Here is a 25,509-nt window from a genome sequence, read left to right as displayed (position 1 = left end):
TTGAAAGAGAGAGAGAGAGAGAGAGAGTGAGGGCAAGAGAGAAATTGAATTGAGAGCGAGAGAGATTGAATTGAGCGAGAAAGAGTGAGAAAGATTGAATTGAGAGAACGAAATTGAGAGTGAGTGAGAGAGATTGAATTGAGAGAGAGAGAGCGAGAGAGCGAGAGAGAGAGAGAGCGAGAGAGAGAGTTTTTCGGTTTTTGATTTGTTGGAGAAGTTTGAAATGTCCAATGGATGTCGTTCCACTTCGTGATTGTGTCCCACTTGTTGTTGATTCTTCACCAAAAAATACAGTTTTATATCTTTGTGTTTGAGGCCTGAAGTGTGGCGGGGGGTCGCAAAGTTCAAGGGGGCCGAGTACTTTCGCAAGGCACTGTATATAATATGACATTTGTAATGTCTTTACTGTTTTGAAACCTCTGTATGTGTAATGTTTACTGTTAATTTTAGTTGTTTTTCACTTTATATATTCACTTTGTATGTTGTTTACCTCACTTGCTTTGGCAATGTTAACACATGTTTCCCATGCCAATAAAGCCCTTGAATTGAATTGAATTGAGAGAGAGATGTTGTCTATTCTGGGGATGTTTGTGATGAAAGCTACGGCAGCATGCAGGTCCTGACACATGCCAGCACTTCTCTCAGAGTGATAATAAGACATGCTGGGCTCTGTCCAGCCCTGCCAAGTCTCTCTCTGAGACCAATGTGCCTTCAGAAAGTATTCACACCCCTTGACCTATTCCACATTTTGTTGTGTTACAGCCTGAATTCAAAATGGATTAAATAAATAAAACATCTGACCAATCTTCACACAATACCCCATAATGAAAATGTGAAAACATGTTTTTAGAAACATAAATATCTCATTTATATGAGTATTCACACCCCTAAGTCAATACTTTGTAGAAGCACCTTTGGCAGCGATTACAACTGTGAGTCTTTCTGGGTAAGTCTCTAAGAGCTTTTCACACCTGGATTGTGCAACATTCACCCATTATTATTTTCAAAATTATTCAACTCTGTCAAATCGGTTGTTGATCATTGCTAGACAAGCATTTTCAGGTCTTGTTATACATTTTCAAGTAGTTTAAGTCAAAACTGTTCCTTGGCCACTCAGGAACATTCACGATCTTCTTGGTAAGCAGCTCTAGTGTAGATTTGACCTTGTGTTTTAGGTTATTGTTCTGCTGAAAGGGGAATTTATCTACCAGTGTCTAGTAGAAAGCAGACTGTACCAGGTTTTCCTCTTGGATAATGCCTGTGCTTAGATTGTGAAACCTCCCTGGTCTTTGTGGTTGAATCTGTGTTTGCATTGTGAAACCTCCCTGGTCTTTGTGGTTGAATCTGTGTTTGCATTGTGAAACCTCCCTGGTCTTTGTGGTTGAATCTGTGTTTGGAATTCACTGCTCAATTGAGGAACCTTACAGATAATTGTATGACTGGGATACAGAGATGAGGTAGTCAGAATAAACAGTATTATTGCACAGTGAGTGAGTCCATGCAACTTATTAGGTGACATGTTAAGCATATTTTTACTCATCAACATTTTTAAGATTATCATAACAAAGGGGTTGAATACTTATTGACTCAAGACATTTCAGCTTTTCATTTTTAATTCATTTGTACACATTTTGAAAAACACAATTCCACTTTGATATCATGGTGTGTAGGCCAGTGACAAAAACTCTCAATTGAATCCATTTAAATTGACAAGACAGTTCCTGAGGATGACAGTGCCTGAGGATGACAGTGCCTGAGGATGACAGTGCCTGAGGATGACAGTGCCTTAGGATGACAGCGCCTGAGGATGACAGTGCCTGAGGATGACAGTGCCTGAGGATGACAGTGCCTGAGGATGACAGTGCCTGAGGATGACAGTGCCTGAGGATGACAGTTCCTGAGGATGACAGTGCCTGAGGATGACAGTGCCTGAGGATGACAGTGCCTGAGGATAACAGTGCCTGCGTTCCAGATGACTCTATGCCTTATAGTGCAGTCCTTTTCCTGGTCCCTTCCACAATGCAAACAATTTCACAGCTATTCTTTCAAAATAATATTTATTTTGGTGCCACCTGTCAATGATTTTATAGGGCGCTATAATGATCTCTGTCCAGATCTTTCTACACTTGTAAGGTATCCAGACATAATACCTGCCTGACTACCTCCGGAGGACGGCAGGATGATCTGATCAGAATCAGTTCACAATGTGTCTTTTGATTGTCTACAGCTGTCTAAAAATGTGGGCACAATCAGAATATGGGCAAGATCAGGAGAAGTTAGAACCAGGTATAAATGGGGCCCGTAAGAAAAGGTAGCTGCCCTCTATCGCTGTGGTGCAATGTATTTATTAGCAACCCAGAAGTTGCAGTTGGAGGCATTGTAGACAGTAGCAGCCAATGTGTGGTGTTCAATATAGGTCTACATTCCATGAGACTCTTGAAAAAAACATGCAGGGCTTGACATGAACCTGTTTATCCACTTGTCCTTCAGACAAGGAGGTGACTTAAAATGTTGTTGTGTTGTTTAATGCAAAAAAACACTTTACAAAATAAAATGCACTACTATTCCCATATCATTATTACAGAGAATCCTCTGCCTATTGCTACTTAGCTTATTCAAGCCTGTCTCAAACACTGTCCCTTTAAGACTAAAAAAATAAGCTCTTTAACCGACTAGCTTTTCAAAGATGTCTAGAAATGCACACATTTTATGCACTTGTAGGAAGCAATCCCTCCCCCATTGCTGACCACACATGATCTATAACTGGGCTAATAACTCACTAACTAGCAAAGGATATGAACAAATATACGAATGTGCACACATGGCTACATGCAGCGTCCGCTTTGATCTCAAAACAAGCACATCTACTGTCGACCGCTCATACTGTAAACACAGTCAGAGTCCAGTTCAAAGTAAATGGCACAGATCCGTATATGGCAATGGTCTATTTACATATAGGCCTACTGCAGCTCTGATTGGTTATGCCACACTGGTCTGTGTAGAGTACGGGCCTGAGTCATGTGTGTCAATGCAATAGAATCCTACTCTGACGCATTCTGACAACAACAAAGTCTCTTGCATAGTTTGTTTTGTTTCGGTATATTGCTTTGAAAGTGGCTAGTATTGCATTGATTCGATCACAATTCCCACAGTAATGGGAAATGTTGATAGTGTTAACTAAAGGGGAAAACTTTAGAAAGTTTAGTGAAGTTCAATCTCATGCTTCTCTGCGCGGGCTGCGGAGGAGCTGAGCACTCTCGCACGCATGCAGCTTAGAGGGAACATTGCCGTCACCCATGAAAGGGTCCATCTAGCCCTCCCTTTTCCTCCTGAACGGACTCTAAACAGCAGGCCAGGCCTGGCTTTTTCTCACCCTGCACCTGCATGGGACACCACATAAACGACCAGTGGTCTTTAAAGTCCCAAGCCCTGCTCTTCACTGCTCTCCAGAATCGCCACCTTAACCTCCAACCTTCACGTTACACAATGAGTTCAGGAAGTGCCGGGTGTTAAAGACAAATATTTTTGCAGGCAGGGGCCTCTCAGTCATTAGCTCCTGTCCTGGCTTGGCCTCCCAAATGGCACCCTATTCCCTATAGAGTGCACTACTTTTGACCAGATCCCGTATAGGTCCAGGTCAAACGTAGTGCACTATATAGGGAATAGGGTGCTATTCGGGACGTAGGCCTACAGCTCATCTGCAGGCTGGTGTGTTGCTGGTCACATGGTCACAAGCTGGGGGACATCCCTTAGAGGTGTGAGTGCAGGAGGCACCATCTGTCAAACGATGGACTAGTGACACTTAATTTGGTCAAACAGTCCCCTTCCCTCCTCTCAGATATTGATGGAGAATTATGGCTTTGCCAAACCCCATGAATAATACATTGGAGCAGGACAATCAACAAGGGTTGTCATGGTTTATGATGGTTTCTCTTCCCCCCACCCCGGACAATACAATGAGTGTACAAAACATTAGGAACACCTTCCAATATTGAGTTGCACCCCAATTTGCCCTCAGAACAGCCTCAATTTGTTGGGGCATGGACTATACAAGGTGTCAAAAGCGTTCCACATGGATGCTGGCCCATGTTGACTCCAATGATTCCCACAGTTGTGTCAAGTTGGCTGGATGTCCTTTGGGTGGTGGACCATTCTTGATACACATGGGAAACTGTTGAGTGTGAAAAACCTAGCAGTGTTGCAGTTCTTGACTCACTCAAACTGGTGCACATGGCACCTACTACCATACCCTGTTCAAAGGAACTTAAATATTTGATCTTGTTCATTCACCCTCTGAATGGCACACATACACAATCCATGTATCAATTGTCTCAAGGCTTATCCTTCTTTAACCTGTCTCCTCCCCTTCATCTACACTGATTGAAGAGGATTTAACAGTTGACATCAATAAGGGATCATAGCTTTCACCTGGATTCACCTGGTCAATCTGTCATGAAAAGAGTAGGTGTTCCTAATGTTTTGTACACTCAGTGAACATGAGAGCCTCTCCAATATAGACAGATAATAAGTCTTCCTCAAACAGCCAGATGATCGATTGTGCTGGTGTTAATGTGTCAGTGTAAAACATAAATGAGGGTTGTTGTAGTTGATGGTTTGTGTGCATCCCTCTTTTCTACTGTCCCCCATAGAAAGTACTTATCTGCGGTGGAAAAAGTACCCAATTTTCAAACTTACATAGTAAAAGTAAAGATAACTTAATAGAAAATGACTCAAGTAAAAGTGAATGTCACCCAGTAAAATATTACTTGAGTAAAAGTCTAAAAGTATTTGGTTTAAAATAAACTTAATTAGGGCTTCTGAGTGGCGCAGCGGTCTAAGGCACTGCATCTCAGTGCAAGAGGCATCACTGCAGTCCCTGGTTCAATTCCAGGCTGCATCATATCTGGCTGTGATTGGGAGTCCCATAGTGTGGTGCACAATTGGCCCAGCATCACCTGGGTTTGACCTGGAGTAGGCTATCATTGTAAATAAGAATTTGTTCTTAACTGACTTATATTAAACAAACCAGACAGCATTATTTTCTTGTTTTAAAAAAATAGCCAGGGGCACACTCCAACACTCAGACATCCTTTACAAATTAAGCATTTTTGTTAAGTGAGTCTGTCAGATCAGAGACAGTAGGGATGACCAGGGATGTTCTCTTAATAAGTGTGTGAATTAGACCGTTTTGCTGTCCTGCTAAGCATTCAAAATGTAACTAGTACTTTTGGGTGTCAGGGAAAATATATGGAGTAAAAAGTTATTTTCTTTAGGAATGTAGTGAAGTAAAAGTAAAAGTTGTCCAAAATATAAATAGTAAAATAAGTACAGATACCCCAAAAAACTACTTAAGTAGGTACTTTAAAGTATTTTTTACTTAAGTTCTTTACACCACTGGTACTTATGAATGTATTAGGGGGATGAGATTGCCTCAAAATACCAGAAAGGAGCAATCAGTGATTGGTACATCCATTTTTGGACTTTTAAATTAATTATATATACCCATTGATTCTTGAAGAATATAACTTACTGTATATATGCCTCATTAGCTTAGTTCAACTGTTGTACCCCATCAAAAACACAACATAGAAGCTTGTAATGTAATATAATCTTGTATAATAAATGCTAAATGTAATTGTAAACAAACACTGTATAGCCTTAAACCACCATGGACGGTCAGTCCTTGCGTCCACAGCTCTGTCAATGAGTTTGAGAGTGGTTACTGTACATCCCTCAGCTGTTTACTAAAACCTCTCCATTTTTATACCAACTGCAGATTGCCCCTTTAACTAGAATAGATGATCAATTCCACTGGTATGAATGTGTCAGTTTGAGTGGATGTTGAACCCCGGGCCTGGAGGATGGCTGGAATGACTGGGTTGCGTCCTAAATGGCACCCTGTATAGCACACTACTTTAGCTTCAATAAAAATAAATAAAGAAAATGACTTTTGACAAGGAATAGGGCACTTTATAGGGAACAGGGTGCCATTGGGGATGGAGCCTAGGGCTCTATTACAGATGGCTGGAATTACACTAGCTCTAATTAGAGTCAGGACCCCATGCAGGTTAATCAGCTATCAGCTACACAGTGCACTTAATCTTCATAAGAAACTGAATTAATCAGGAAATATCCTCATATCCTCTAGTCCTGCTAGTCCTGTCTGGCTGTCTGTTCACTCCCATTCACTCATATTACAATCAAATCCCCCATAACCCTCCAGGGCATTGGGAGTAGCAGACGTCAATTCAAATAGTATTACAAAAAAACGTGGAGGATTTGTTCTAGCCTGCCTGAAGGGCCAGAGAGACGGGGCTGACAATTTAGCGACTATTCTATTGTGCTATTGAGCTAGGTGTTCTCCACCAAGCACAGGTAATGTATTCAAAAGTATTTCAAATAATATTTGAACCCACAGGAAAATGGTCCCTGGGAGACAAAAAGACTGATTTACAGAGTGGAAAGTTTATTACGCGTCGTATCGTCCTGTCTAATCATCCCAAATTAAAAGGTTATGCCCTAAACATCAGCTTTTCTCCCCCATCTGGGAACGAGAACACACTCTGATAGGAGAGGAGAGGAGGAGGAGAGAGAGGAGAGGAGAGGAGAGGAGAGGAGAGGAGAGGAGAGGAGAGGAGAGGAGAGGAGAGGAGAGGAGAGGAGAGGAGAGGAGAGGAGAGGAGAGGAGAGGAGAGAGGAGGACAAGAAGATAATTCTGCACACATCTGTCTTCTTGACTTCCTCTCCTGCAGGCAGCAATCACTGTCTTCATGTGTGTGTGTGTGTGTATGTGTATGTGTGTGTGTATGTTTGTGTGTGTGTGTGTGTGTGTGTGTGTGCGCGCGTGCGTGCTATCGCTCCCCATCTTTATGTGTTTTGAAGCCGAGCCCAGTGATCCCCAACAGTCAAATCAGCCTCTCTGACTAATTCCTGAGCGGCGTTAATATAGAGTGTCTTAAAAGCCTGTACTGCTCCAGGACTAAGAGTATTTAAAGCTACTGAGGAACGCAGCACATTTGATGTATCCATTAATCTCTCAGTGCTGTTGTGTAAGGCTGTCTGAAAGGTTGGGTTTGAACTCTCCCCAGACATCTGTGTATGTGTGTGTGTTTTTGGTTTACTATCCTTGTGGGAACCAGAAGTTATCACAAGGATAGTAAAACAAGAACATTTGGGACATTTCACAGGTCCCCACAAGGAAAAGGGCTATTTTAGGTTAGGTTTAAGGGTTAGGTTTAGGGTTAGAATTAGGATTAGGGTTAGCTTTAGCTTTGGGGTTAGTGGTTGGGAAAATAGGATTTTGAATGGGAAACAATTGTTTGTTCCCCACAAGGATAGCAAAACAAATATATGTGTGGGTGTGTGCGTGTGTAAGGCTGGGGATGAAGACATGCTGACTATTATCAATGGCAATTTGAATGCACAGAGATACCGTGACGAGATCCTGAGGCCCATTGTCGCACCATTCATCCGCCGCCATCACCTTTCCCAACCACTAAAAATGCAATTGTGCTCGTTGTCTATAGCTTATGCCTGCCAATACCATAACCACACTGCCACAATGGGGCACTCTGTTCACATCGTTGACATCAATCAAATGTATTTATAAAGCCCTTTTTACATCAGCAGATGTCACAAAATGCTATACAGAAACCCAGCCTAAAACCCCAAACAGCAAGCAATGCAGATGTAGAAGCACGGTGGCTAGGAAAAACTCCCTAGAAAGGCAGGAACCTAAGGAAGCTAAGAAGAAACCTAGAGAGGAACCAGGCTCTGAGGGGTGGCCAGTCCTCTTCTGGCTGTGCCGGGTGAAGATTATAAGAGTACATCGCCATTTAAGGCCAGATTGTTCTTCAAGATGTTCAAACGTTCATAATCACCAGCAGGATCAAATAATAATCAGTGGTTGTAGAGGGTGCAACAGGTCAGTACCTCAGGAGTAAACGTCAGTTGGCTTTTCATAGCCGAACATTCTGAGGTCGAGACAGCAGGTGCGGTAGAGAGAGAGAGAGTTGAAAACAGCAGGTCCGGGACAAGGTAGTACGTCTGGTGAACAGGTCAGGGTTTCCTAGCCGCAGGCAGAACAGTTCAAACTGGAGCAGCAGCACGACCAGGTAGACTGGGGACAGCCAGGAGTCATCAGGCCAGGTAGTCCTGAGTCATGGTCCTAGGGCTCAGGTCCTCCGGGAGGGGAGGGAGAGAGGGAGGGAGAGAGAGAGAGAATTAGAAGGAGCATACATAAATTCACAAAGGACACCAGATAAGACAGGAGAATTACACCATATATAACAGATTGACCCTAGCCCACACAACGCCTCCCATCTGTCCGGTACAGTTGAAACAGGGATTCATCCATGAAGATCACACTTCTCCAGCGTGCCAGTGGTCATCGAAGGTGAGCATTTTCCCACTGAAGTCAATTACTACGCCGAACTGCAGTTGGGTCAAGACCCTGGCGATGAAGATGAGCTTCCCTGAGATGGTTTCTGACAGTTTGTGCATATATTTTTCAGTGGTTCAAACCCACAGTTTCTTCAGCTGTCTGGGTAGCTGGTCTCAGATGATCCCGCAGTTGAAGACGCCGGATGTGGAGGTCCTGGTCTGTTGTGGTTACACGTGGTCTGCGGTTGTGAGGCTTGTTGGACGTACTGCCAAATTCTCTTAAACGGCGTTGGAGGCAGCTTATGGTAGAGAAATTAACATGAAATTCTCTGGCAACAGCTCTGGTGGACATTCCTGTAGTCAGCATGCCAATTGCACGCTCCCTCAAAACATGAGACATTTGTGGTATTGTGTTGTGTGACACAACTCCACATTTTAGAGTGGCCTTTTATTGTCCACAGCACAAGATGCACCTGTGTAACGATCATGCTTTAATCAGCATCCTGAAATGCCACACCTGTCAGGTGGATGGATTATCTCGGAAAAGGAGTAATGGTCACTTACCGTGATGGGTAACACTTTACCTGACACCCAGCGTCATAACACGTTATGACCCGTTCATAACCATGTGGTAATATGGTCATAACACTGTCATGACACATATATTTACGCCTGCTGTGACATATAATTGTGTTATTTTATGGCTGGTTATGGCATCTACATAAGAGTGTAACAACCCACAAAATCTACCACACAAGGCTAAACATTCTCTTAAGCAATAGCCTACTTATCAACAGTATGTTTATGTCATATAGCAATTTCTGAAATTGTAATTGTGCACACATTGATGACAGACATACACCTACCCCAATGCTCTGTTCCGATGACTGGGATGAATGCAGGAGCAGATTTCAGGAGCAGGACTATGATTATGATGGTCATAATGCTTCTTGAAAGTGTCATAAAGTGTATTTTATTAGTCCAAATAATGGCAAACAGGTGCCATTAATACAGGTAACGAGTGGAGGACAGAGGAGCCTCTTAAAGAAGAAGTTACAGGTCTGTGAGAGCCAGAAATCTTGCTTGTTTGTATGTGACCAAATACTTATTTTCCACCATAATTTGCTAATAAATTCATTGAAAATCCTACAATGTAATTTTCTGGATTTTTTTTTCTCATTTTGTCTGTCATAGTTGAAGTGTACCTATGATGTAAATTACAGGCCTCTCTCATTTTTTTAAGTGGGAGAACTTGCACAATTGGTAGCTGACTAAATACTTTTTTGCCCCACTGTATGTGATGGTTGGTCTAGGGTCTGGGGTTCACATTAACTTCCTTTTGTTTTTGTTTTGGGGGGCAGAGAGAGATAAGAAGACCTGGGTTGATTATTAGCAGGGTCAGTAACCTAACCTCTGTCTACTGGTTATCCTGCTGCATCTAAGCAGCCCTCACAGCCCCTCCATGATAATAATCCAAGAGGTTATTAGTTCAAGGGTTTCTATATCAAAGCATTTGACTTGTCTCAGCCATGCTATTCTGATCTTCCTCTTTCCTTCTCCTGACCGGCTGGTTGGCTGGCTGTGTCACAGCTGTACTCTGTCTGTCTGTTGTTCAGCTGAATATGAGTCCAACAGGTTCTCTCTCAGCTCTCTCCACATTTAACCACCAGACCAGTGGCCCAAATCTTTTTAACAGTATGATCTCATACAATACTTTGGCAATGGGTAGACCTTCTTTGATGGATCTCTTTCCCAGGGGCAGAGTTGGGGTCAGTCAGAGGACAGGGTGAGTTCCTCTGTGATTGAGTTATTTGTCTGCCTGTCCTTTTCCCAATTACCAAATACAGTCATCAACCAATAATATTGACTCTGTAGTAATGCTCCTCATTTCATATGTCTTATGGGTAACACTGTCTACAGTAACATCCCACTGGGCACAGACAACAGTTCAACGTCATTCTGTGACTCTGTTCCAGTACCCCTGTATATAGTCTCATTATTGTTATTTTATTGTGTTACTTTTTATTTCCTTTTTTACTTTAGTTCATTTAGTAAATATCACGGTAAGGTTGTATTTGGCACGTGACAAACAAAATGTGATTTGATTTGATTCTACATTGATTCAACGGCATCACATAGAATTTTTAGATTGAAATGTCGTGGGAAAAACGTTGATTCAACAGTTTTTGCCCAGTGGGATACTATCGGTTCAGTTTTTTTATGACCAGAGAAATGTTTTAAAGTCATGTTCCCCTTAGGATGTACATGCATTATTTTAACTGAAAAACGAATGGTATTCAAAAAATATGCATATTTTGCCATCCCTACAGTATAAGGTGTGAATGTTAAATTGGGAATGATGAAGTCCATACAGGATTTTTTTTGTGTGTGTGTGTGTGCGTGCGCATTATTGAGCTAGCCAGTCCAGATGGCAAGGCAGACCTAGAGTACCTGTCTCCACAAGCAAAACAGGGACAGGGAGAAATGTTTCTGCCTGTCTGCGCTGCTGTAAGGGGAAAATGCTTCCCTGCATATTTGATGTTCCTCTTACCTAGGAGTTAATTAAGGAGATCTGTTTTTGGCTCCTGGGCAAGCTCTGACAGGCCTCCCAGTCAACGTTGTGCGATGATGCCTCCCATTCCAGGCAGCCGGATGTGATGGGCAGATCTGCTGATCCCAGTCCATACAGTGTGATGTTGCCCCCCAGACAGTGTGATGTTGCCCCCCAGACAGTGTGATGTTGCCCCCCAGACAGTGTGATGTTGCCCCCCAGACAGTATGATGTTGCCCCCCAGACAGTGTGATCCTTGATGCCTACCAGGCAGTGTGATCCTTGATGCCTACCAGGCAGTGTGATACTTGATGCCTACCAGGCAGTGTGATCCTTGATGCCTACCAGGCAGTGTGATCCTTGATGCCTACCAGGCAGTGTGATCCTTGAAGCCTACCAGGCAGTGTGATCCTTGATGCCTACCAGACAGTGTGATCCTTGATGCCTACCAGGCAGTGTGATCCTTGATGCCTACCAGGCAGTACGATCCTTGATGCCTACCAGGCAGTGTGATTCTTGATGCCTACCAGGCAGTGTGATCCTTGATGCCTACCAGGCAGTGTGATCCTTGATGCCTACCAGGCAGTACGATCCTTGATGCCTACCAGGCAGTGTGATCCTTGATGCCTACCAGGCAGTGTGATCCTTGATGCCTACCAGGCAGTGTGATCCTTGATGCCTACCAGGCAGTGTGATCCTTGGTGCCTACCAGACAGTGTGATCCTTGATGCCTACCAGGCAGTACGATCCTTGATGCCTACCAGGCAGTGTGATCCTTGATGCCTACCAGGCAGTGTGATCCTTGATGCCTACCAGGCAGTGTGATCCTTGATGCCTACCAGGCAGTACGATCCTTGATGCCTACCAGGCAGTGTGATCCTTGGTGCCTACCAGACAGTGTGATCCTTGATGCCTACCAGGCAGTACGATCCTTGATGCCTACCAGGCAGTGTGATCCTTGATGCCTACCAGGCAGTGTGATCCTTGATGCCTACCAGGCAGTGTGATCCTTGTTGACTACCAGGCAGTGTGATCATTGATGCCTACCAGGCAGTGTGATCCTTGTTGCCTACCAGGCAGTGTGATCCTTGATGCCTACCAGGCAGTGTGGTGTAAGGCAGCATGATAGGAATGTGCTTTGACACAAAATATGATGATAAAAAAACTCAATAATAGTACCTCCCAATTTGTCATGGACTGTTTTGCCATGGCGGCATGAGTGATTGAGAAGGTTGAGCGACTGGCTGTCTGCTACCAATAATCAGTAACAATGTGATGGTTAGCTGTGCAAGCCAGGAAGTTATTTAGAACATTTGACAGGGTGACCAGAAGGTGGCTTCCTGGCTGATTTACAGTGAGACTTCTTGGCAACTAAGATGCCCCTCCCCTATGCATTTTTCATCATGTTACATCTTTGCATGCCCAACCGCTTGACATTCAGAAGTTATCTCTCTCCTCCATTTTTCATAATTGTCCCAGACATAGTCCCAGACTGATTCCTCCTGCCTTCCAGTATACTTAACCATGCATGGGGCTCCAACAATCAGCATGCGAGGCTAGCCAGCCTGTTCCGCAGCCTATTTCGCAGACACATGTTGCCCCATTCGCTATGTCATTATTTCATGAAACAAAAAGACAACCCACACTACCCAACACCTAGCATCCCAGACTGGCTTCGTTCTTTCTCTGGTTACCATGGAAACCTGCTGCTCGGCAGGAATGCTGGAGGCAACCATTGGGCCAAGTGAAAACGGCACGCGCACATGCACACACATGCACACACACACACACACACACACACACACACACACACACACACACACACACACACACACACACACACACACACACACACACACACACACACACACACACACACACACACACACACACTTGCTCATAAGGAACTACACTGGAAGGAACTACACTGTACTTTGTGCAAACTGGAAACTGCATATCCTGTGGCCTCATTTATTGTAGCTGAGTACTTTATCTCTCTTGGGTAGGGGGCAGTATTTCGACGTCCTGATGAAAAGCGTGCCCAAAGTAAACTACCTGTTACTCAGGCCCAGAAGCTAGGATATGCATATAATTAGTAGATTTGGATAGAAAACACTCTAAAGTTTCTAAAACTAAAATTATGTCTGTGAGTATAACAGAACTGATTTGGGAGGCGAAACCCAGAGGACAAAAATTCAGCCTACCACTATTTTCAATCACTTTTATTATAAGGCCAAGTCCTCCCAGATTGCAGTTCCTGGGGCTTCCACTAAATGTCAACAGTCTTTATAAAGAGTTTCAGGCTGGTTTTTGGAAAAATTAGCCAGAAATTGTATTTTTTCTTGGTGGCTCCCATTTTGGCTGTAGTGTTTCCAAGCGAGTGGAAGAGAGCGCGTTCTTTGGTATTTTTCTCCAGTAAAGACAATAACGATTCTTTGTCTTAAATTTTATAGTTTTTTTTACGTATTAGGGTACCTAAGGTTTGATTATAAACGTTGTTGGACTTGTTTGGAAAAGTTTATTAGTAACGTTTGGGATTCATTTTGTATGCATTTTGATGGAGGGAAACTGGGTGGATTATTGACTAAAGCCCGCCAGCTAAACTGAGATTTTATGGATATAAAGAAGGACATTATCGAACAAAAGGACCATTTGTGATGTAACTGTGCCAACAAAAGAAGATCATCAAAGGTAAGACATTTTTTATATCACTATTTCTGACTTTCGTGTCACACCTGCCTAGTTGAAATATGTTTTTCATGTGTTTGTATGCGGGGCGCTGTCCTCAGATAATCACATGGAGTGTTTTCTCTGTAAAGCCTTTTTGAAATCTGACACAGCGGCTGGATTAACAAGAAGTTAAGCTTTATTTTGATGTATAAAAATGTTATGAAAGTTAAATATTTATAATACTGTAGTTTGAATTTCGCACCCTGTAATTTCACCGGATGTTGGCCAGGTGGGACGCTACCGTCACCTGCCCAGAATAAGTTTTAATAAAGCAAATCTGAGGAAAACGACACCTACGCTGTCCTGTGCTACTCACTTATTGAAAAGTCTTGAGCATTGCTATTCCCCCTTCCGGGACTGCTACAAGGCCATCACCTGCCACCCCTTTCGGCAAATCAGATCACATCTCTATTCTGTTCCTCCCCTTCTATGGCAGAAACTTAAGCAGAAAGTACCCGTTGTAAGGACTGTTCAACGTTGGTCTGACCAATCGGAATTTATACTTCAAGATTGTTTTGATTACGTTGACTGGGATATGTTCCGGGTTGCCTCTGAGAATAGCATTGACGTATACACTAACTCGGTGACTGAGTTCATCAGGAAGTGCATTAACGATGATGTTCCCACTGTGGCGATTAGAACTTATAGATGGCAGTGACCCACCGCATTTATTCACAACAAGGTATAAACCATCCAGCTGTGCCCTACATAAGGCAATCAAACAGGCAAAACGTCAGAACAGAGACAAAGTGGAGTCGCAATTCAATGGCTCTGACACTATACGTATGTGGCAGGGACTCCAGACAATCATGGATTATAAAGGGTAAACTTGCCATGTTGCATACACCGATGTCTTGCTCAAGGACAAGCTAAACATCTTCGCCTGCTTTGAGGAAAACACAGTTCCATCGATGCGGGCCATCACCATTCACAAGGACTGTGAGCTCTAGTTCTCTGTGGCCGAAGTGAGTAAGACATTTAAGCATGTTAACCCTCTCAAGGCTGCCGGTCCAGATGGCATCCCAAGCCGCATCCCCAGAGCATGTGCAGACCAACTGGTTGGAGTGTTTAGGGACATTTTCAATCTCTCCCTATCCCAGTCTGTTGTACTTCAAGATGTCCATCATTTTTCCTGTACCCAAGAAAGCAAAGGTAACTGAACTAAATGACTATCGCCCCGGAACACTCACTTCTGTCATCATGAAGTGCTTTGAGAGGCTAGTTAAAGATCATATCATCACCCCCTTAATCTAGACCCTAGACTCTCTTATTCAGAAGGGTTGTGTTAAATGAGGAAGACACATTTTGGTTGAATGCATTCAGTTGCGCAACTGACTAGGTATCCCTTTTCCCTTTCCATTTCAATTGGTATACCGCCCCAACAGATCCACAGATGACGCAATTGCCAATCGCACTGCGCACTGCCTTATCCCAGCTGGACGAGGAATACCTATGTAAGACCACTGTTCATCGGCTACAGCTCAGCCTTTAACACCATAGTGCCCTCCAAGATCATCACTAAGCTCAGGCCCTGGGTCTGAGCCCCGCCCTGTTCAACTGGGCCCTGGACTTCCTGACGGGCCAACCCCAGCTGGTGAAGGTAGGCAACAACACTTCCGCTACGCTGATCCTCAACATGGAGGCCCCACAAGGGTTCGTGTTCATCCCCTTCCCTGTTCACATATGACTGTGTGGCCACGCACGCCTCCAACTCAATCATCAAGTTTGCCTACGACACAACAGTGGTAGGCCTAATTACCAGCAATGACGAGACAGCTTACAGGGAGGAGGTAAGGGCCCTGGCTGAGTGGTGCCAGAAAATAACCTCTCCCTCAATGTCAACAAAACAAAGGAGCTGATTGTGCCCTTCAGGAGACAGCAGAGAGAGCACGCCCCCATCCACAATGACGGGCCGCAGTGGAGAGGGTCTAAAGCTTCAAGTTCCTTGGTGTACACATGACTGACAACTTCAAATGGTCAAACCACACAGAGAGTGTGGTGAAGAATGCGCAACAGCTCCTCTTTAACCTCAGGAGGCTGAAGAAATTCAGCTTTGCCCCTAAGACCCTCACAAACGTCTACAGATGCACCATGGAGAGCATCTTATCGGTTTGCAACAGCAGGGCTTTTCAGAGGGTGGTGTGGTCAGCCCAACGCATCTCTGGGGGCACACTGCCTGCACTCCAGGACATCTCCAGCACCTGGTTTTACAGGAAGGCCAAGAAGATCATCAAAGACCTCCGCCACCCGAGCCATGGCCTGTTCACCCCACTACCATCTAGAAGGCGGCCACAGTACAGGTGCATGAAACCTTTAACAGAGAGATAGAAGCGTTTTTTCAATCTCCAGGCCATCAGACTTTTAAATAGTCACCACTAGCTGGTCTCCACCCAGTACCCTGCCATGAACTTTAGTCACTGTTACTAGCCGGCTACCACCCAGTACTCAACCCTGCACCTTAGAGACTGCTGCCCTATCTACTTAGTCATTGAATATTGGTCACTTATATAATGTTTACATACTGTTTTACCCACTTCATATTTAGTCAGTAGTACAACACTAAACAATACATTCATTGCACTATAACGATGACAAATGATGCCCACAAACTGTTAGGGCCTACATAAATCTGTCCCAACAGCAGAGCTTTCTTTTCAGCACCATGGAGTGAATCCTTACCACCACTACACCTGGCTATCAGAGAAGCCTTGTCTGGCAGCGAAACAGTTCATTCAGCCTCATTTACTGCCTTTTAAAAAGACATAGCTGATATCGCTGACTTGCTTAAACAAATGTGGTTTCTACTGGCATTTGAGATGTGCAAACTATGGCATAAGAGAACAATGAGTGGATAAGAGGCCATCCGTAATTTCGATTAAGACATCAATGAGCGAGCTAAGATGGGCGTAGTCAATATAACTATTTGTTCAGCACTTTTGAAATGTATAGCGACAGAATTCAGAACATGAGCCATTCTTACAGTGTTATTTGACATGCACACACTCACACAGGGGTGGGGAGGTGGGGGGATCCTGTCACCTTCTCTCCTCTCCAAAAATAGAAATGAAGCCTCATTCAGAATGTAACTGTTCAGAAAATTCAGTGCACAGGTCACATGAACTGAGCTGTTGGTTTAGTGTCTTTGCTGTTGAAGCTGACACTACAGTTGTCATTGAGGGGATGTTGGTGGTGTTGTCAGGGGGATGAGGTGCGGGTTCTGTTTGGACAAACAGTGACGAGGGTGGATGGTGATGGGTTGTAGAGAGAGAAATGAAGGTGAGGGAAGAGAACCTACATTCAATTCCCAGAGCCGGAGTCACACTGCCCAGCAAACCCAAAGTCAGAACAATTCACCTCCACTTGGCTCAAATTTCTCTCTGGAAGTCAATGCACTGACTTTTCCCCTTTTCCACAGTCAGCCGTCACAGACTAAACAGTCTCTGATAGAGGATAGAAGCCATTAGCCTAATTCAAGTGATTTGACATGCTAGCTCCACTCCACCATCTGGGATTTGGGAACAGTTCAGGGAGTGTAAGCAGCACTGTGTTATTAGCAGCTAATCCATCTAATCTCCCAACCCCTCCGTTCCGAATCTGGTTTCACAAGATCATTTCATAACCCACAGATTGCATGGGTGAGATTGCACAGACAGGCAGACCAGGTAGACAAGGCAGGCCTGGGTCATATTCATTAGGGCACACCATAGTAAAACTATTTTGTAATGGAAAGCGATAACAAGCGCTTCTTATTGGCCAAGAGTCTGTCCCTGTTTCAGTCATTTTTATTTAACTTCGTGCCTATGAATATGACCCAGGGCAGTCGGGGGATGTATCCAAATGAATCACAGACCTGGTGGCTTCCAACGTACGACAGCGTGTTCCAGTTCCCATCAATATCCAGCAATTTGGCACAGCCATTGAAGAGGAGTGGGACTACATTGCACAGACCACAATCAACAGCCTGATCTACTCTATGTGTAGGACGAGTCAGGCTGCATGAGGCAAATGGTGTTCACACCAGATACTGACTGTTTTTCTGATCCACACCACTACCTTTTTTAAGGTATCTGTGGCCAACAGATGCATATCTCTGTATTCCCAGTCATGTGAAATCCATAGACTAGGACCTAATGAATTTACACACACACATCAACATTTTTCAATTGACTGATTTCAAAGACCTGGAGTTTCTTCATTAGGCACCAAATGGGGAGGGACTACCCCAGGGAGGGACTAACTGGACCAATAAGAAATGCTCATTTTCGTTTTTCCATTGCAAAACGGCATCCATTGCGTACCCAAATGAATATACGTACCCAAATGAAAAAACACTCGTATCATACACATTTAATCAGTCAATGGGGAAATTAAAGTGTACTCTGTAAACTAAGAAACATGATTTTAATGACTTTGTATGGACCCAGTTCAATAGCAATAATACATTTCTTCACTTAATGACCCTCTTGTGGAAAGGGATTTTCCACCCAGGCTCACAGCATAAAAAATTGGATGAAGGATTAAGGGAATACTTTAGGGTCCCTCAATCTCAACTTCTTCTCCAGATCTCTGGAAGGTTTCCAACAAGAGTTTAAGTGTGGTACGCCCAAGAAATGCAACAGTGACTCTCACATGAGTAGCCAAATCTTTCCTGGCCACTTCAAAGCCGCTCAGTATCTGATCTCGGCTTCTTCACTCATACTCACTGTTTTGCATCGACAAAACAACATCATAACCTATTTTCATCATAACCCATGTTCTCTCCAATGCTTCCTACAGTGTCAAGTTGACTGGATGTCCATTAAGTTGTGGAGCGTTCTTGATACACACAGGAAACTGTTGAGCTTGAAACCTCAGCAGTGTTGCAGTTTTTGACACCTGGTACCTACTACCGTGCCCCGTTCAAAGGCACTTTTTTGTCTTGCCCATTACCCCTCTGAGTGACACACATACACAATCCATGTCTCAACTGTCTCAAGGCTTAAACATCCTTCTTTAACCTGTCGCTTCCCATTCATCTACACTAGATTAAACAAGTGAGATCAATAAGGGATCAAATCAAATGCTATTTGTCACATGCGCCGAAGACTGGTGTAGACCTTACCATAAAATACAAGCCCTGAACCAACAATGCAGTTCAAGAAATAGAGTTAAGAAAATATGAACTAAATCAACTTTATTTAGTAAATAAAATAAAAAGTAACACAATAAAATAACAATAATGAGGCTATATATACAGGGGATACTGGTACAGAATCAATGTGCGGGGGTACAGGTTAGTCGAGGTCATTTGTACATGTAGGTAAGGGTAAAGTGACTATGCATAGATAATAAAACAGTGAGTGGCAGCAGTGTAAAACAAAGTGGGTGGTGGGGTCAATTAAATAATTGTTCAGCAGTCTTATTGCTTGGAGGGTGAGGGAGAGATTTGTTTGAGTCTCCGTACGTGTTCTTAATGTTTGTATACTCAGTGTATATTTCCACACTATGAGGTTGGAATAGTACTGTGTAAATGATGATAATGAACGTACAGTGTTAAAGCTATTCGAAAAGACCACCTGAAATGTCAGCCTGTTTTGGGTAGGTGGGAAGGACTTTTGGCCTGCTTGGTGACATCACCACGTTCCAAACCTCTCTACAAATAACAGCTAGTTTTCATGTGAGATTTCCCCTCCCCTCCCTCCTTCCATTCCCCCTCTCCCTCTCATCTTCCATCCCTCCCTCTTTCCCAGCAGTCTCTTCCTGTCCACCGGTTCTCACTAATCCTCCTCTCATCCTCCCAGTTAATCAACAATACCCTTCCTCATCCCAGCCTTTCCTACACATTGCCCCCTGCTATCACCTCACAGTAGGCAGCCCAGCTCCATGTGCTACCTACATTGAAACACTGACTTCAAGAACACTACAGAATACTCACTGAGTTCTAGAACACTTCAGAATAATCACCGACTGTTCTGAGACTGCGGGATTACGACACTTGAAAAGACTGCAATCTGTAGTGAAGAGCATATTGTTAGAATAGTGAGGTCAAATGGCTGGCAATCTTTCTAGTAAAGCAATGCTGTTTACTTACATTGATCTTGTCTAATGTTTAAGTGTTAACAAAATGGTTGAGTGTCTTGGTGGTACCTTCAGTAGATCTCAATAAACCAGCAGGAGCAGATAAGGGAGTAGACCAGTCAACTTCCCTTTTGTCGTGTTAAGCCCTTAAAATGAACACCTACATTTTACATTGACATTTTGGTAATTAGCAGACACTTTTTAGGTTTATTTTTAACCCATTGAGATCAAGGTGTCTTTCACAAGGGAGCCAAGCATTACACATCATTTACAAAATACAATATAATACAAATATACAAAAATTACAAATACATTCAAGAAAAACAATCACATTCATCTGCAAAGAAGTCCCCAATCAAAATGTTGAACTGCCCGAGAGGCACCAGAACATCCAAGTGTAGGGAACTTCGTAGTCTTAATCATTGAAAGCTAAACCTGAAAATAATAGATTTTTTTGTGGCTTAGTGGGGTTACTAAACTCAGCAAAAAAAGAAACGCCCCCTTTTCAGGACCCTGTCTTTCAAAGATAATTCGTAAAAATACAAATAACTTCACAGATCTTCATTGTAAAGGGTTTAAACACTGTTTCCAAAGCTTGTTCAATAAACCATAAACAATTAATGAACATGCACCTGTGGAACGGTCGTTAAGACACAAACAGCTTACAGACAATTAGGCAATTAAGGTCACAGTTATTCAAACGTAGCACACTAAAGAGGCCTTTCTACTTACTCTGAAAAACATCAAAAGAAAGATGCCCAGGGTCCCTGCTCATCTGCTCATCTGCGTGAACGTGCCTTAGGATCGTCCTCGCAGTGGCAGACCACGTGTAACAACACCTGCACAGGATCAGTACATTCAAACATCACACCTGCGGGAATGGTACAGGATGGCAACAACAACTCTTCTCTGATGAGTCACTGTTTTGTCTCACCAGGGGTGATGGTTGGATTCGCGTTTATCGCCGAAGGAACGAGCGTTACACCGAGGCCTGTACTCTGGAGTGGGATCGATTTGGAGGTGGAGGGTCTGTCAAGGTCTGTGGTGGTGTGTCACAGCATCATCGTACTGAGCTTGTTGTCATTGCAGGCAATCTCAACACTGTGTGTTACAGGGAAGACATTCTCCTCCTTCATGTGGTGCCCTTCCTGCAGGCTCATCCTGACATGACCCTCCAGCATGACAATGCCACCAGCCATACTGCTCATTCTGTCTGTGATTTCCTGCAAGACAGGAATGTCAGTGTTCTGCCATAGTCAGCGAAGAGCCCAGATCTCAATCCCATTGAGCACATCTGGGACCTGTTAGATTGGAGGGTGAGGGCCATTCCCCCCAGAAGTGTCCAGGAACTTGCAGGTGCCTTGGTGGAAGAGTGGGGTAACATCTCACAGCAAGAACTGTCAAATCTGGTGCAGTCTGTGAGGAGTAGGTGCACTGCAGTACTTAATGCAGCTGGTGGCCACACCAGATACTGACTGTTACTTTTGATTTTGATCCCCCTTTGTTCAGGGCCTCATTATTCTATTTCTGTTAGTTACATGTCTGTGGAACTTGTTCAGTTTATGTCTGTTGTTGAATCTTATGTTCATACAAATATTTACACATGTTAAGTTTGCTGAAAATAAACACAGTTGACAGTGAGAGGATGTTTCTTTTTTTGCTGAGTTTATATTAACACATTACTACCATGTTCATTTGCTCTCAATGCTCTACCATAAATGACTTTCCTTTGCTCTAAATAGACTTCAGCCATTCCATTGTATCTATCTAGCCTACTTATTTTACCAATAGGTTGAATGAATCCCTGCAGTAAGGTATGGAAGTGAATAAACATTCATAGACAGTGTAGAACGTGTTAATGACATCCCATTCAGCCCACTGAGTGGTGCCACAGGAATAAACAATGTAATTATTGTTCACATGGAATTGTGAAAAACCTTGAATGTGTGCCCTTTCTGTCACTGTTCAGTCATCTCCTTTCCTCCCTCCTCTTCCACCTCCATCCTTCACTTCCACTGCAGTCATCCATTTGTTGGTTCTTTTCAGGTACTTTTGGAGTGAGCCTTAATGGCGTGGAGAGGGCATGTAATCACTGCCTCTATTCAACTGAGACATTCAGAAATGTTATTATCCAGGAATGAAAGAAATCACCTCTGTGAAGAGGTGAGGACATTAGAGTAGGAAACACATCTGTGTTATAGCAGTAACATCGACTATGGCTAGCTCTGCAGGGCCAGCGCTGCCTGCCTGACTCCTGACAATTTGGCAATTTTTTTTTGATGGAAGTAGCTCATTTTTAGCATCTCATCATCTCATTATTTGAAAGTAAATATGACAGAACAGTACATTAAACTCCTTATTTAGGGAGTCAATCAGAAAGACACTTCTGGAAGGACAATACAAAGATTCACAGTATATGCAAACAAACAAACAAAGTTGGATTGGGGGCAATATAGGCCAGGGCACTAACTTAAAATAAGTTCCTAACCCACCCAATCCATGTTCTAAAAACTCCAACATGGAAATTCCAAAAGACCATTGTGCCTGAGAGAACGACCTGCTAAGAGCAGAGAGATGAGAGGAGTCTCCCACAGCTGCAAAGGCCCAAATGGAGCAGAACATGTATAAAAACTTCTTTCTCCCCAGTTTGCTGGCTTGCATGACTGCTCTATTGGGTGACTTCCTGAGTCAGACGAGAAGAACGCAGAAGACTGCAGGAAGTCCAGACCCAGGCCCCAGCCAGACTGGAAACTCTAAACCCAGCCCCTAGCAGCACATAGTTCCTGCAACGTGGTCTCAGGGCAATTTGTATTATTCTGTATGTAAATCTGTGACACTCCTTTTAGTATGATATATTACGTTACGTAACGTTATGAATGGAATAGGCATCATACAATATCATACGACTTATAGGACGTATAGTATCATACGTCTTACCTGGTCGTACAATAGCAGACTAATTGGATAAAGTAACTAATCATACATCTTGAAGGATGTATAGTATTATACGTCTTTCTCTGAGACCAGGTTGTTTGTTGTGCCTTAACAACAAAGGAGAATTAAGGGGAGGATTTATGGGGGACTAAAACGACAAAGGTTGGGTTAATTTGCATAGCAGGTTAGGTGAATTGGGTTATGTTTAGAACAAGGATTAGGGGAAGGTTTAGTTAAAATGCTACAGTTGTCGATTACACCCACACATCCTCCTCGACCAACCTCCATACTTTTGTTTCTGTCTAAAGCAACTAGACCTGAAGTAGGTATCATATGTCTTGGAGGTGCTCAGAAATGCATAAAGTATGTTTCATATGGCTCTGAGGACAGGCTTCATAGCTACTCTCCAGATGACTAGTTACCAGACCTGGGTTGAAACACTTCAACTACTATTTAAAATGATTTCAAATACTTTAGCAGGACTGAGCTTGCCTGGCACAATGGAAACAATAGAATAGTAGCAAAACTCAAATTCCTGCCCATCTTGTACTCCAGACAGGCTAAAGTCAACTTAAACAGTATTTGAACGATTTCAAATAGTATTTGAGCCCAGCTCTGCCATTTCCAGCCAAGCTAGGCTACTAGGGGGACTTCCATCCGGACTGAAGAACAAAACAGACTAGCTTAATTTCCTCACTAGGGGAAGATTAGCCCTCAGGTACAGTACATCTAAAAATGAGATGGAATGTCATAAATAAATCTAAATAAATAACCATTTTTCTCCATAGGAAAATCTGTCATTATAATGACGTCTGTGCTGATGAATGGAACAAACAACTTCTGGAAACACTGCCGAATTATAATTAAACTAATTGTTGGGGCCCATTGAGGAAATACCCTATTCTCTCTGGCAGGCTTCACCGGGAGGGATTGTGAGTAATTATAGTAGTTCTGTAGTATGATGTCACACCTAAACACATAACCCTAGAAAATATAGTTCACTATTTGAGTATGTACTGTATTTTCTGCTATTATTTGTCTTGTCTTGTTGTCTGAACTGGAAAATGTCTCTCAGGTCAGACTCTTACTTGAACTCTTTTCAAGTTAATGTATTTTGAAACACATCCAGACTGAAGTCAAACTGAAACCTAGAACCAGACGACATATAAATCTCTGGAGCTCCAAAATGGTGCATCAAAGAGCATGTTCACGAAGCAAAAGGGAGCACGAAAACCTAACACTGAAGTAAATGGAAGTATTGAAGTGTTACATTTACACAAGTTCAGATAAAATACAAACTCACGCAACATTTTAAGGAACAGAGAAAACAGCTCAGAGTCAGAAAGGGTTTGTTATTAGTTTAGCCAAAAAGAGAAACTTCACTCTGGGAAAAGCTGCGCTGTGTGTACACAATAATCAATATTTTTTAAATAATGCTTTTACATGGTAATAACTACTATCCATGTTTAGAGGTAAATGGGGCACTGTTCAAATCTTCTAAATGTTTTGTCATAACTTGATTTGATGTGGTTTGATGTGACCAAACCTCAAATTTGTCCCCAGTTGAATTGTGCTAGGGTTGCCATGGTGCCGTCAATTCCACAACATAGGGAAAGTACCAAGCGTACTCCTTTCACCTCTGTGGTACCCATTAGAATCCTTCACATGCTTATGTAACCATCTACATGGACTGAAGGAATTATCGTGGTTAACTAACCAGTTTAATAAGGAGCCAACAAGATTATGTATTTCAAGTAATGCGATATATAATTATTTCCAGTGTTCCACTTTGACTTGAAGTCATTTTCCAATCTCAAAAACATTCAGACAACAGTTTCTTTACAAATGTACACACACACACGCACGCACGCACGCACGCACGCACGCACACACACACACACACACACACACACACACACACACACATACACACACACACACACACACACACACACACACACACACACACACACACACACACGCGCGCACACACGCATGCACACACGCACACAAAATGTAAAAAATAAACTACGTTCCCCAAAAACAGATGGATGATCTGCGTGGCACAAGTGAAAAGAAGTACACGTAATTTATTCTGATTTTAGTCCAGAGCATCATTGTTTCTGAGTGTTACTAAATAGAAATCAGCCCAGTTTAGCCATATTGAGGTGAATACCAGTCATTAATTCTCATTAGGGCCAGCTGGGACCAGTCCCATTGAATTCCCTAGTCCCTCTAGTCCAGCAGAAGGGAAGGACACTCCAGCTTCTTAGGGAGCCATGTGTATATCCCATCTACTTTTGACCAGATAGGGTGCCATTTGAAATGAAGCCCATCCATGTTAGTGGGCTGTTCCTGAGAGCACCACCACCATTGGTCATCATCTGCAACTGTCTGATTATCATAATGTCAAGGTCCTTGTTGACAGCCAGAGTGAGTGCACAGGAGTTAAGGCCCAAATAGATCTGCAAAGTACTGTCAGACCGCTCCACCTCTCCCCTCCTCTTCAATCTCTCCCCCCTCTCCAACCCTCCACCACTCCAGCATCAATCACGTTTATATAACGAGGTTAGTGTTCACCCACCACCAATGCTGCTTCCTTCATTTGAGGTTATTTAAGATGGCGAAAATAAGGGGACATTACCGAGCTGAAATATATAATTATAGCTATTACGTATGTCCCTCGACCGACTACCGACAAAAGTTCCTGTGTAAAGTTCTCAGGAAATTACATTGCCACATTCGTACAAAATCAAATTTCCTTTAGTAACTGTACATTTATTTGACCAACACTACATTATTTTTCCTCACCCTTAAGGTGATTGTGTCTGCAACGGAGGACAGGCAGCTCGGGA

Source organism: Oncorhynchus mykiss, chromosome 25 (assembly GCF_057628025.1).
Source record: "Oncorhynchus mykiss isolate SJ-2025 chromosome 25, ASM5762802v1, whole genome shotgun sequence".
NCBI lineage: Eukaryota > Metazoa > Chordata > Actinopteri > Salmoniformes > Salmonidae > Oncorhynchus > Oncorhynchus mykiss.
The sequence above is the reverse complement of the archived record's forward strand: the minus strand, read 5'-3'. Positions refer to the sequence as shown.